This window comes from Sturnus vulgaris, chromosome 1, assembly GCF_052056855.1.
Source record: "Sturnus vulgaris isolate bStuVul1 chromosome 1, bStuVul1.hap1, whole genome shotgun sequence".
Lineage (NCBI taxonomy): Eukaryota > Metazoa > Chordata > Aves > Passeriformes > Sturnidae > Sturnus > Sturnus vulgaris.
The window spans coordinates 47,558,240-47,571,556 of NC_142243.1; the positions used below are offsets into that span (position 1 = coordinate 47,558,240).

At 39.0% G+C, this 13,317-nt stretch overlaps 1 long non-coding RNA gene across 2 annotated transcripts in view; it reads left to right on the plus strand.

The window, feature by feature from the left end:
* Window positions 1-787: 787 nt before the first annotated feature.
* LOC148225189 (uncharacterized) overlaps window positions 788-13,317 on the plus strand; it is a 28,719-nt gene continuing 16,189 nt past the window's right edge. For both annotated transcript variants that reach the window (XR_015801461.1, XR_015801600.1), the window contains exons 1-2: window positions 788-889; window positions 13,098-13,227. This is a non-coding gene — a long non-coding RNA (uncharacterized LOC148225189). The remainder of the gene's footprint in view (window positions 890-13,097; window positions 13,228-13,317) is intronic.

Below are 13,317 nucleotides of genomic sequence, written 5' to 3' on the forward strand. Positions count from 1 at the left end.
TTAATGTGTGTGGAGAGCAAGCAGGCTGTTGTATTGCCAGATGACATCTAACTGCCTACTTCCTTGTCAACACAAGAAGACTGTAACTTTGTTAAATGAAAGGAACTGGTTAAAAAGAAAAAGAATTATTATGCATTTGGAGGAATAGACAAGGTTAAATGCAATATGGCCATGTCATAATTATTGAACAAATGATGCAATAAAATCTCTCTAAGAAATCTTCAGAGTGGGAGAAGAGGGAGTTTTTAGTACATCACGAGTTTAATGTGGAATGAGAAACACTAATACATAATAATTGTTCTGCAGCCATCTGTGCATAAGCTATATTTTTAAGCATGAATTTATTTGCTGTGGGACTAGTCATGCACGAAACCACTCCCTCTCATCTATTTTCAGAACAAAACCGTAAGACTTATCAAATGTTTTACACTGATGCTTTGTGCTTAAACTAAAAATTCCTGCTGTTATTGTTTTCTTCTTCCCCAGCAGATTTCATTGCTGTTTTCTACTTCTTATGGACAAATGTTACAAAGGTTTTTGGTTAGTTTAAGAGACTTGCTGTTCTAACAATAATTTGTTAGTCACGATCTCCTTGACCTTTGGATAAAAGTAGATTGTAAACTGGTATGAGATTAAAAACTCTTGCTAAATGTAATAATTTTGATAAAGAAAAAATGCAGTCTGAATTATTGAGTATTATTAGTGATTGCTCAAACAATCCAGTACCTTGTAAATTTTTTTCCATTCACCCTCACAGGCACACAAGTTACTACTCTTTTTTCTGCCCCAGATTTCTCTGCAGGTCTTCAGAATGCTACTCTCCGTTGGCTGAATGATTGTCAAGACTTCCCAAAGTGTTCCTGCCAGATCAGCCTTCTGCCCAGCCAGAGTATGTATGTGGCACAGATGCACTGTGGCATCTCTGCTTGGAAATGTGTTAACGCGTTTGTCTTTTCCACAGAAATATGTTCTCCGCTACACTGCATTTTGTTTTTAGAGGAACAACATGGGCCTGCTTCTCACCTCGTATGAGCTAACAAGGTTAAAATACTGATATCTATCTGTTATGCGATTAAACTGGAGTTTTGATTTATAGAACACAACACTTAAATTCTTCTAAATATTAGATGACATGTATCAGCTATTTTAATTTAAGAATAGGCCATTTTTAAGGCCTATTCTTAAGTTAGGGCTTAGTAAACTACCCTATAGGCAGTAGTGAAAGGCAGAAACTGTGATGAGCATGTTAATGAGATGGGTGGTAAATGTATGTTATCTACATGCTGGATCTTTATCTCTGTCTTCAACAAAACTTTAAATAATTTCAACAAGGTGTCAAAAAAAGATTTTTCCCAGAGAAGTATTAAAAATATCTACAGATCTGTCAAATTTCCATTGCTTGTCATACTGAAAGAAGAAATCTCAAAGATGACTCTGAAGGATATGAACAGGTATGCTGAAGAAGCATATCTCTCAATGCTGCTTTTCAAGCCACTTTCCTTGTTTCTGGTGGAGGAAGAGGGTGATGACAGGATTGTCTGTGCTGGGTTATAAGTCTTGTACAGTACTGCAGATTCCACAGATGTGTGACATGACCTGAGCAACACTGAGAAAGCTATGGCAAAGGGTATTGAGTGAAAATGTACTATCTCATCTCTCAGCCCTAGTACAAAGAAAATGTTTATGCAGAAAAAGGGATTTTCTACCAGAAAGGCTTTAAAGATCACAAAGTTAAATTCTCAAACTCCCAGTCTCAAAAGGTAAAGTAATTGTGATGCCGTTTGCAGTTGTGAATTTTTTTTTACTTATGTATATGTACTACCAGTGAGATGAGAATGAGGTGTCCTACAGTCTTTCTTTTCTGCCTGATACTTGTGCAACAAGTAGTAATACATAACACAAGGTAGACATGCAGTTTTTCTCTGTGCTTACTGGCTATGGCTCAGTCCCTGCTGCTTCATAGAACACTAACCAGAATAAAGGCAGTGCCTTACAAACAGGATTTATGTCGTGTCAGGTCTAGATGTTTGTTGATTTTTTTTATCTTTTGGGGAGAGTAATAGGCAGTCTAAACAACCATACTGAGAGGAAAAAAGTCCCTGACTTTTTAACTGTACAAATAGAATTTTAGTACAGGATGTTGCAGGCCATGTTATTCACAAGTTGATATCTCTGTACACCTTCAAAAGCTGAACAAGAACACTTATCTTTTGTCATATGCAGAGTTTGTCACGTTCAAATTAAGGGATTTTGGTAGTCACCCTTGATAGGTGTGAGTGTTTATTAGAGGATAGCTTGTACAACAGTTCTTGCTCAAGGTTTTCTATGATCTAGTGATGCAAACTCATGTGCAAATAAAATTGGAAGCAGACTGTCTGGCTTTCTGCATTGCACTTGGAAACAGGTTTGTCCAAGGCACCAGGATGTCTGACTCGCAATTATCCCTTATGAGGAATTAAGATACAGTTAGCAATGATGGCATTAGAAAGCACAATTGAATTGTGCAACACTACACTGACCTCAGCTCATCCAAACATTTAGTTTATGATGGATAACTTGGCTGCAACACCAAATTCAGTTACCTAGGAGGAGTTTACTGGTGGTACATAGGGCTAGATCAGTTTACACCAATGTGGAGGGTATGTATTTTATTGTTCTTAGGGCTTCTTTGGCTCATCACAGGAGTAGGGAGAGATGTATCCTACAAGGTTGTTAATGAGCTCAGACTAAGAGGGGATTGGAAAAGAAAGACTTTTGATTTGTGTAGTTTTAAATGTTAGGTGCAGAGGAATTCTGGAGTTTGTCCAGAAGAATAAGTGGCTTTCCAGATACTTAATAGACTACCTACAGTTAAACTGCGGTATTGCCATGTACTGATTGGAAACATAAAAATCTTGTCTGTGTTCACTAAAGTCATCCATTATTGTCATCTTCCCATAATAGCATCTTAAATAAATGAAATCACTATTAAAGGAAGGGGAAAAAAAAGATTACAGTACTATATGTTCTGTTTTTGTTAGACATCTTTGAGGTGGGAAAGATGTTACAAGTTAGGTAGATCAGGGGATGATTTATTTTAATACGGACCTTTGATAATTGAAAGAGTTTCTTTCATAGAAAGTGAAGGCATGCCCAAGACTTACATCCCTGTCCTCTGTGAAATTCAGGGTCTCATAAGATGTCTGTTAAATACCACATGGAAGAGATGCTGTATTCTGCTGTATGGGAACACAGCTGTTTGTTCCCTATGTAGAAAATGGATGAGAATCACAGAGATCTACTGGATATGGAAGGAAAATTTTCAATGTGAGAGCCATTTACTGTCCAAGGGCTTTAGAGCTCCTAACATCTGAGATTTCTATTAGGAAGGATTATAATATTGTGATGGGACTTTTGAAGGTGTTGACAGGTTGGATGGCCCCTTCACCACTTGAATAGTTTGCTCAACATAGCCATCAAACTATAGGAGAGCTTCTCTCCAGAGCAGAATGTCAATTTCCTGTCAGCTTAGTTGATTCCTTATTTACAAAATGGATTTGGAAACCTGCTCTAAGGAGAGGGGCTGAAACTTGATCTCCATTAGCAAATGTTACTGGAAAAATAAAACAAGGTAAAGTCTGTTTAATAAAATATTGACAAAATGCCCACAGAAGACTTTTTATTCTCTATTCAAAGGTATCATGAATGAGAATTTTGGAGGCATAAGGTAATGGAAAGAGACCTGAAGTATAAGCTGTGTCAGCCTATATTAATACTTCTAGAAACTGCTGGTCATCTTTTATAACCTGAAAGCTGAAGATTTATTTAATAATCAGACACTGATTACACAGGAAGTAGGATGGTTGCCAGTGCATAGTGTCAGGGATTAGTCCTGGGCACTATGGATGGTCTGTGGTACTGTTGAATTCACAGGAAGGCCTTTGACAGCTATAAGTGGCAAGTAGAACTCTCCCAAATTCCTGAGCAGGGGCTAGAGGCCAGCTAGGGCCAGGGGCCACTCTCAGTAGGCAGTTTAGATGGGACTGTCTTGCTTTGGAGGGTGGGAGAGATCAAGAGTATAAATGCAGGTGCTCCTTTGTACATTAAACAAGCTGGTTTTAAAATACTATTTGACCAAATAGTATTTTAAAACTTTCTGCCAAATGTATGTTCACTTTTATCTTTGAAAATACTAGTACTAATACTAACACTAAATACATACTACTACTACTACTACTACTACTGCTGCTACTGCTATGATATTATTATTAATGATACTATTAATATCATTATTATTAAGCAATAAGAATAAACCATAATTTAAATTTCCATTACATTATAATTCATCCATTTTCCCTCTTACATGTAAGAAATGCTTCAAGAAATGTTATTTCTAACCACAAACCAGACTATATTCATTTGCTCATTTCTTTGTTCTGACATTATACCTGCACTGCACCCTTTAGGGAATTACTTCCTCCCCTCAAGCAACTTACTGAAATGCCACCTTGTGGCACAAAATATTGCAGTATTTGAGTAAAAAAATACATCTTATCAGGAAATAGTTTTGCTACCGGTGCATTGCTTATTGTCCCATTCCGTGACAGCTGGTTTCACAGGGTTAAGCAGTAACATTTCTCTTCATGAACCAATGTTGAGTTTTTTATTTGTTAACAGAGATTGTGAATGTGATTTGAAACATAAAGATCCTGAAGTGCAGGCTTTGACTACTGTTGCCCTTGATCTTTCTCAGTTGTTTTTTTCATGGTTTTGGTGTCAAGGCTGTAATCAGTGCTTCTGCAGACAAGAGATGACAATGATGTGCCCTTTCTGTATACTTCTGAATCATTGTAGTATATACTTTTTTCCCCAATTTTTAAAATTCAGCAGATAAAAGATTGACTGAAAGAGGAAATCTAAGCATTCTGAAACTGATCAATATAAGCATCTCTTTGTTCTCTAGGTGTTAAAAGATTGTGTGCTTTGTTAAACTTTCAGTAGCCACTCTGTCTGTAATATACCAACTTTTCATACCAAGAAATCAACTTAATAGAAGGCACATATAAGAAACTCAGCTTAAATTTCCTTTTGACTTCTCAGTGAATTCTTCATTCTTTCAGCGATTTCTTTTCTCTTTAAGGAATTTGTTTGTTTGCTTGTTTGTTTGTTTGTTTGATCTTTTTCTGGTATTTGTGAGTATTAAATGGATTGTAGAATCCCTTTGTGATGAAGAAATCCTACAGATTATTATTACTTGGTAGCTAAGGAGACTATGACTTCTAGTCCATCTGTCTAGACCAGTATGCCTGATTGATGAACCTTGGAACAATGTATGATGTAATATTTTTACCTAGTTTCTATGTCTTTTTGCTTTTGTGCAACTTGAAACTTATGTCAGAGACAGAAAGAGATAATTACAATATCCAGGCAAAAAGAATATATGTGTTGAATCCATCTTTTTAGGCTGAAAAAAACTATGTATCAAACTTTCAAAGAGCATTTTTACCCACAACTCTCCTTACTGTGAGAACTTTCTATGAATTTCCTGTTCCTGACTTTTCCTCACATCCATAACCTCGGCTAACCTCTTTTGCCATCACAAAAAAGTGCATATATTCCTTCCTCTGTGGGTTAGAAATGGGATCCCTGTCACACCTTTAGTGCAACATTCCAAGGATATTGTGGAGACCTTGAAAGTCACTCCCAGTTAGAAAGATAGGAGAAGCCTCTCAGTTATCTCCTTTTGATAACAAATCCTGTTCTATCAGGTCAAGACAACCCTTGCTCTGTTCCTTAGGATAGCCCCCTGCCCTCTCTCTGTCTCTCAGCCTTTTGGTCACTCCCACCCTGGTTCCCTGTTGGCCCCTACACCCTAACCCCACCCTTGTAAAACCCCCATGTACTTAACCCAAAGTCCCAGAACATTGCCCTTTGCCTTTGCCTCTGAATGCTGGACTGTGCTTAGTCATGGCTGAAATAAACATCTCTGTGCAACCCTCGCAAAGGTCATTCCTGTTTCTTCACCTGTTTCACCTCAACAAGAACCCCGACCACACCAGGATATAATGCACGGTACTGAATGCGTTCCATGCCAAAGGTGATGGGCGGGGTCACTTTCCTGTGTGTCCACAAATACAGGAGGCCATTCAGAGTAGGTGGAATAAAATGCATCAGATGCATCTCCCAGGCTGTGGGACCAGCAAGCCCAGCAGCATCTGGCTTTACAAAGAAGCAGTATCCTTCAATCATCTATTTGAATGTTTTATATTATTATCTATGAAGTGGGTGATCAACACACATAAATGTGTAGTCTGAAGAGAAAAACTGTAACTATAATTATTGTTTTCATAGATGTGTAATTTCTGTAAGTGGATATTTAATCTGAAATACAAGAAACCCCAAACTGTAGAAAGTCTGTATCTATTGGAGACATAGGCATTAAGAGAGGAGGAAAGATGTTGAAGCCGTTGAACTACATTTCCTTCACTTCCATTCACTGCTATTGTAGTCTTTGGGTTTCTTTATTTGGGTAATTTTAAATAGAAAAAAAAAATTGTACTGGGTGGATTTCCCCCCCAAAACTGACAACAGAAATTTGGCAGTCGACAGTATGCTGGCATTTTAAATTGATCTTGTAGCACCAGATGCACAGCCTCCAGTTGACAAGCTGAATTGTTGCCAAGAAGTACAGCTGGAAGGTACCTGCTGTTACTGTGATGCATGTGCAAAACCAGATGGGGACATGTTTGGAAATTAGTGTCTTTGAGCCCACTCATTATTTTCTGCTAGCCAGTACAGTCAAATTCTGGGTGGCATCTTGCTATTTGTAATTCTGACTACTGCCATCTTCACTTTTTTCTTCTCTGTGGTGGTGTCTTGATTGCCTATTTCCTGTCAAATGGGAGATGAGTTAAGTTAAGCCTTTTTAAGACTCAGGTTCTTTTCAGAATGGTACTGTTCTGAGAGATAAAATGTCACTTGTCTATGCTTTGCTATCATTTGACTTTTCCGGAAAGCACTAAGGCATGTCTGCTTAACACCTGCAAAATACTAATTATAAGGCTTTTGATACTCAGCAACTATTCTAACAATGCACACACTCACCAAACGTTTAATTAGAACTGTTTTAGTGCAAATCCCTTGGTCACAGAAAGAATTCTAATGATCCATGTCAAATTAAAGGAAAAGCTATTACACTGTGCAAATATGACAACATGATTGAAGTCCCTCCTGGAAATGTAAAAGAGAAAGCCCCAGTGTGTTTTGTTATGGTATCTACATTTTAACATATAATATTGTTTTATCATAAAATTTTGATTTGAGAAGCTTTCCATAAACATGCTGTTTTGCAGAATGTTGATTTCTGATGCCACCAAGCTTTGAAAACAACTACACAAAGTACAAATGTATATCTTTCCATTCTACTAATCTTAGAACACATCCAAAAGCATTTTGGATGACAGTTATGTATGCAAAAGTTGATTAACTACTACAGTTTACTGTCGTTATTGTCTTACTCACATTTACAATGTTAAAGTGCCTGAAACGCTAAATTGAGATTTTGGGGAATAGATGAGGAAACTCCATCATCTTCATGAAACTGCTCTGTGATGCTGTGATGCTCATTAAACAGCATAAAGTGATACTATGCAGCCATTTGATAGATAAATCTGGGCTTGTGTAAGTCAGCATTTCTTTCATTTGATCTAACTGAATGTACCAGTTTGCTTGACCTTCTGTTCCATGCTATGTAGTTATACTATTTTAATTGCTTCAGTGGTCCAGTAAAACACTCTGGATGGAAACTTGCATTCAATCTGTGTCTTGCAGTAAGTTTGACAAAACTTGAATTTGACACCATTCTTGGTCAAACATGAGCAAACTTTGATCAATCTTCTGTATAACTTTTTGTAGTAGCTTCCACTAGAAATACATAGGAAAAAAGATGGCAGCTAAGGGTTTTAATGACCAAATAATTGATGATCCATGATTGAGATTATGATGCAGACTCAGGATTAACTTTCAAGCATTATGAGTAAGACAGATGTGTTATATAAATGTCTATCTGTGAAGGTATAAACCTGTGTGTGTGGATACACTGATATCCCAGTACCTTTTCCTAGTGCTTACCCGTGTGTCCTCCTACTGTGAGCTAAGAACGTTCTTCTCCATGCCTACTTAGTGGGGCACATGCTTCAGACCACATGGTGTCCCACAGGAATATCTCAGAGAGAGGGATCTTGTACAGTCATAATCTCACTAGGACAAAAAGACATAGACACCAGGTGGAAGCAAGGTTATCAAGGACAGGCTGCTTTTCTCACCTGCCTCTCATGAGCCCATGTAATAGCCATGTCCATTTGCACTCCAGATGGGCAAAGCAGTAATGCACTATTGCTATACGCTTGCTCACCTACCAACAGCTCTCTCCTTTAGTCAGTCTTGCTTTTCTTTGGGACTCATGGCTTCCAAAGCAGACAGATGTGAGGAAGATTTGCATTGCATAGGAGGCTGAGATACCAGTGCAGTTTTGAAGACAGAAAGGCCTGGTCCAGGTCTAATACTTTTCTGCTGCAGTTTCCCTATTTGAAAAAGAAAAAAAACAAACAAGATTTCCTTTTGTTCTTTTATTGTCTACTTGGTTTAGGGAACATTATATATCCTTAAGGAAGTATGTGAATGATTTTAATTATCTGAGAAACAAACAGGTGCCTCCTGCATGTAGTAGAGTCATTTATACCTTTCAGGAGAAATCCCTGAAGTCCCAGTTTTGCTGTTCCATGACTGCAACACTGTCTTCTCTGCTGAGGGGCTTCCAGCCACATGGTAAATGGCCCAGAATTGCCTATGCTGTCTGCATGGCAAGGCAAGTAACAAGAATCCCATCTGGGATGAAGGAAAACCTGCCACCCATTTGCTCCAGGTCTTCTTGAACAGAGGCTGTGCAGTCCTGCAGGGTGCCAACCACCTTCTCATCCTCATGAGGCTCATGGAAGCTGTGAGCACTTGAGAGCGCTGAGACTCAGCTGGCACTTCATGGAGTGCATGAGAGAGACCAACCCATCACAGCTCTGTTCACATAACCTTCAGTGTTGATTGCTACAGAAACAGATCTCTTTTTTTTTTCACTTTGAATTTCATGCTACTTTCCAGCTTTCATTGAAAATCATCACTTCAGGAGAATCTCCAAGTGTCTTATGCTTTTGGCATTGGCACAATAAATTGGAATAGACTCTGAATCCTGTGAAGAGTCCCAGAGAAAATTCTAGACTGACACACAGCCAAAGGAGGTAGGGATTGCTAATCTGTGGACCTAATTTTTGCACAGCAAATACCAAAACACAACTCTTAGAAAATCATGTGGGGAAGTCATTACCAGATACTGTGATAAATCACACTCCCTTTCGTAGTTTTCATGTAGACTTTTAAATCAATATGAATCTAGTGGTGACTCTACCACATTGCTGGTGATGTTTAAAATACTACCTTCATCTACACTCCTTGCCTGAGCCTGTCTTCTACAGCATTTGGCTTTGCAGAACAACATATGGAATTGGAATGCTGGGTTTGACGCTTGCCAGTCAAAATCCCATTGCTGCCATCACCTGTAATCATGCTCTCTGTCAGCCTCTTCTTGCTGTTCTGTTGTCTCTGGTGTAAGTTGTGGAACACCTCACCAGTGCTTACCGGCACAGAATAAACAATAAAATGATCGTCGCTCTTTGCAGCCAGACTGGCATGTTACCTGTGCCAAAACATTGCAAAGCTGTGCCATTTTGAAGAGATAGATTTGTCCCTGGAAGGACCTGAGGGGTGGCAGAGTTTAAGCTGGGGAGGAAACAGGACCCTATGGACAGGAACAGGAAATGATATGCCAAAAAATGTGGATGCAGCATCCTTATCTTTTGACTGCAGGGAGCCCCTGTCCTGGCTCTGATGCCTGCTGAGCACTGGCCTGGGCGTGCACAGTAAGCACCTGAATCTCTGAAATGAAGATAGGAGGACTGTGTAGCCCGAAAGGCTACAGTGAAGGTAGCACTGTAGTGAAAGGCCTTTTCCAGCAGAGCAAGTGTCAGACAGTCTCAGTTCATTCAGTTGGTGGTCTTGAACTTACCCCAAATTCTCCCTAGGCTCCAATGATGTCATTCTCTTAAATGAAACAGATCTGCAACAACTCTGAGCCCAACCCCAATGAGCAGCTCTCCCTGTTTTCCATCACAGGAAATCTGTGTCCCTGCTTCCTAATATGTGTATGTACCTAGCATAGACATCTGTCAACTGCATACTCATTATCTCGCGTCACATCTGTCAGGCAGATTCAAGTATCTCCAGTGGGACTTTCTGCACTTGCAAAATGCGTCTACGCCAAATGAGGCTTTGGTAATCAGAAAAATGAGCAGAATGAACCAGGGGGAAAATGAGAAATCAAGAGAGTTTGTTACCATTTCCAAGTTCAGTGCTGGAAAGACTGTGTCTCCAGGTTTTTGGGAGTGTTTGCAAATACTAGGCTGTAGAATGTTGTGGAAAGAGAGGATGCTGGAGACCAATCAGACAGTTGGAAACATTTAACTGTTTATTATCTGTCATTTCCTTCTTTTTGTAATTCTTAAAAAAATGCAGTTTAATCTTACAAGCTTCCTCTATTAATGACTAAGTGCTGTCCAACCTTTTGAAGTCTGAAGTGTAGGTATGGTTTTGGGTGCATGTATATTTGATTTTTGCACTTCACAGTTCAGTATTCTTACAAACCATTGTTAATGTACAAGGTTGTGCTCTGCCTCCAGAATCTTTCTCCAGATGACATGAAAATGAAAACAGCCTTTGCTACCTCACAGGGCAATATATTGCAGCAACAAGGCTCCCTCCTCTTGAGTCACCTTCAACTGAAAACGCGGTATGAGAAACTTTGGCACCTGGCTGACCAATAATCACTGTAGGATCACTGTAGGGAATGTGATGGAGACACACCAGCATGCACAAGTTGCCTGTGATGAGCAACAATGCAGAAGTGTCTCTCTACACCTTCAGCAATCTCACTGCTGCTTGGGGTGGCCACTGGTGCTCACTCCACAGCAAGGCAGAGCAGCCTGGGACTACCCCAGCTTGTAGCAGGTAGGCAATGTAATGCCATGATTTCGTACTAAATTAACTTCTGCCTTGAACTCTGAAAAGAAGGAAATGCAGCCCTGAATACCTGATAAAGCAAAAGAACTAACAGGAGTCAAATACTCAGCTCCCAGGTGGATTTTACATATTTAGCATACCTGCCTGTACTCAGTGTTATTGCTTTGGACCTTGAATCCTAGCAGGAAAGAAATTCAGGTAGCAATCCCTGATTAGGAATGACCAAGACCTGTAGACAATATGAAGGCAGAATTTTGTATTAGAAGATTCTGAAAAGGAATTTACATTGTCAAGTAATTTAACTCTGCTGAAGTCCGACAGTTTGCACAGGTGCAACATAATTATTATTAGTGGAAAGATCAGTCCTAAACTGCCTTATATTCAGGCTGGTTTTAAATACCTTCCTTGGCTTGACTTCTATGTGAACAAGATAAAGGTGCCACATGACACATAAAGGTGTCACATTATTTTTTACATTAAATTTATTTGACAATCCAGTTTTGTGTGTTGAACAGTTTAACACAAATATGGATATTCTAAACCTCTTTTATAAAACTAATTTTATGATCTAGGACTGCCAGGAGGTTTTGGTTTCAGGAAAAAGAATTTTGTGGCATCTAATTATAATGCAATTTTAGTATCCTTCTAGGACTAGATAACTATTCAGAGGCAGGCACAGTAACTTAATTAAAAAGTTTTTCCCAGTGGATCCGTCATGAAAATGTTGCTGATATCCAGCAGAAACATTTTCTTTGAAGAGGAAATTTCATCTGGCACATTCTTACCAAGAAGATTCTCCACTCAGCTGGGACTGAACGGCAGAGGGGTCTCCTGTTGCAGTAGCAATGCTTTGTCAGGAGCCCAAGCAGTGTAATCTGTGGTGGTGTCTTTTAAAAAATCTTTAGTCCTGTGGTACTTGGTATAATATTTTGCGGCATTATTTTTAACATTCTAGGAGCTTAATTCATGTTATTATGTGAAAATCTCAGTCACAGAAGAAGAAAAATGCCTATTTAAAGATATGATAAAATTTGAAGTCTGAAAATGAGACCTAAAATCATTACCTGAACCAGAGACTAATAACTGCACTCCTTTCCAAGATTTTACCAGTTTCCAATGTTCACACTTTCCAGAGTTCTGTCAAATTTTATGTGAAAAGAAACAAAATCAAGAGAATTTAAAAAATGAGAGCTTAGCAGTACTACCAATTTTATCCCATCCAAATCACAATTGGCAGAGTTCTTGCTCCTGAACATATGTAAGGTTATGCTAACACACCCCTGCCTTTTTTTGTTGTGGTACAAAGAAAATTTCACTAAAATGTCCGCCTGCCAAAAAGAGCAGAAAGTCTGAACCTCCAAAAGGAAACAAAACTGTGGAACAAACTTGTCCATGGCCCAGCTGTTCCATGGTCCCTGGGAACTCTTGTCCTGCTCTTCCCTGTCTCTTCCGGCTATAAGGCTCTTCTGAAAGTTCACGGGAGCTTTCAAACATAGCTCAGTGCCCTGGAGTGGTCCATGTTCATCAGGAGAAAGAGATGTCCCATTTTCAGCTGTAATTTTTATGTATGCAATGTATTATTAGGTAATTTCAGAACAAGCTTAACAGACACTTGAAATCAATTTAAGCAGCTGCAGCAATTTGAGCTAAGGTGCTTTGACATCACTCTCAGCTTCTTCTGTGTCTTCACTAGGTTTAAAGGCTTAAAATATGAAGCCCAAGTATTTGTTTGTTGTAGGAATATGTTTATGTTGTACATATGCTCATTCTTTTATGTCTGCAGCTGCAGCCCTGTGTAAATTGCTGTTTCTTGAATTCTCCCATTCATGGTCATGGTGGTAGATTACACATTTCCTTTCTGGAGGGCTAATTAAAGTTATCCAAATTTTGCACAGTTAATTTCTAGGTAGTCTCGAGGCAACTGCAACATCTATAACCAAAGAAACACTCTTTACTTGTATAAATGGTCTGTATCCTCTTTGATATTTTATCAGGCCAACTTGGGAAAGGCAGATGTTTAACACTCAGATACTGTTCTCGTGGATGGGGTTCATGTGGTCCCTGCTGAAATCAAGAGGATTCTGCTTAATTTGTGAAAATGTGAGATTAAAATCACAGGAGGAGGTAAGTGAGGCAGTCAATTCAGTACTTTTTTGGCAGAGCTCTTCTCTGTTGGCAGTTGCTCTGGCAGTATGCATGGGGGGAAAGGGGTTT